Raw genomic sequence first — 1843 nt, forward strand, 5'->3', positions numbered from 1 at the left:
TCTCGAGTTTGCCTACAACAGTGCTAAGCATGTCACAACAGGTTTTAGTCGGGTTTCAACCTAGGTCACCAGTTATGGTGGGGTTGGCAACCAAAAAACTCTAACAGGTTAAGGATTTTCTCCAAGACCACATGGATATGCTGAAACTTGCTCGTCAGAACGTCCAGCAAGCACATGATCGATATAAGAAGTACGGTGGTGAAAAACTTCGGCAAGTTACCTTTAAAGAAGGGGAAGAAGTATTTTTACGTGTGCCAGAACATTCAGAAAGTCTGAAAGCTGGGCCGACACCTAAATTATCTCCCTGATATTGTGGGCCTTTCAAAATACTCAAGCGAGTAGGTGATCGTGCCTACAAATTATTACTACCTTCACATTCTCGCATTCATCCAGTGTTTCATGTAAGACGTTTACGGAAGCAGTTACATGGGGACGAAAATGTCATTGACCAACAGGTTTTGGTTGATTTCATTGGACCTCCTACCTTACTGCATGAACCTGAACATGTTCTTGATTATCATGAGTTGCGTACACATCATCATGTACGTCAACAAGCCTTAATCAAGTGGAAAGACCGACCTGAAGAAGGTGCCAATTGGGAAAACATTAGTGTTCTAAAAAAGAAGTTCCCCACTTTTGTTTTGGATGACGAAAACTCTTCTTAAGGGGGGAGTAATGTCAGGACACCGGCAAGGCCGGGCTAGGCGGTGTGGAAAGGGGAGTCCAACTAGGGAAAAGGGCTAGGGGCTTTGCTATATAATGGGTGGTTGGGTGGTGGACTCTCAGTCTCTAGCTTCCCTTGTCTTACATTTGGATCTACATAAAGAGAAAGAGATGTGCTTGATGTTCTACATAAAAGTGAAATAGCTTCTCCAACAAATAATGTCTGAACTTGGTTGCAGTAAACACCATTCCTAGTGTCTCTTTCTCAACTATAGAGTACCCTTGCTCTAGTGTACTCAATCTTCAACCAGAAAAATATATTGGGTAGTCCTTCTTCCCATCAGGCTTAACCAAAATAGCCCCCATCACCATACCAAATGCATCCATATAAAAATGAGTATCATTTCTCAGTCTGGCTGATAAAGAATTGGCTTCATACTAATGGACTTTTTCAGACACTTTAAACTTGCTTCACATTTTGAGGTCCATATTAACTTCACTCTCTTATGTATATGTTCATATAATGGAATAGCCTTTCAAACATATGAATGAATCTTCTATAAAAAATGATATGCTAGGAACAAGCTCAATTCAGATACATTTTTTGGTGATCTTTCCTGCTAGACATGTCGAACTTTGTCTTCAGCCATTATGATTCCATTTTTGGACACTACATGTTCCAAAAATTGTCACTTCCAGACCATAAATACTAATTTGAAGGGATTTAGACAAATCCGTTTCTCTTTGCATCTCTTAAGTACTATTTCAAAGAAGAGGAGATACATATCTTCAATTGAAAATATGGTAAAGTTGTCCATGATATCACCGGATACTTGTATAGAAATTCAATGAAAATATCCATCATACATTGTTGAAAGGTTGTTGTAGCATTGCTTAATCCAAATGGAATTGCTAAGTACATAAAAGGTCCCCATTCAATGATGAATGTCATTTTTTCTATGTCCTCTGGTTCTATCCTTAACTGATTGTAGCCACTATATCCATTTATGAAACTATACATGTCGTGGCCAACAATCTTATCAACATTATATCAGTTAAATGGAAGAGAAAATGGATCCTTCATGTTCTACGCATTGAGCTTTTGATAACCAACACAGACCCTCAACTTCCCATTCTTCTTTGGGACAACCATTATTGAAAAAACCAGCCAGTGCTCACT

This window comes from Adiantum capillus-veneris, chromosome 20 (genome assembly GCF_014529385.1).
Source record: "Adiantum capillus-veneris isolate H3 chromosome 20, ASM1452938v2, whole genome shotgun sequence".
Taxonomy (NCBI): Eukaryota; Viridiplantae; Streptophyta; class Polypodiopsida; order Polypodiales; family Pteridaceae; genus Adiantum; species Adiantum capillus-veneris.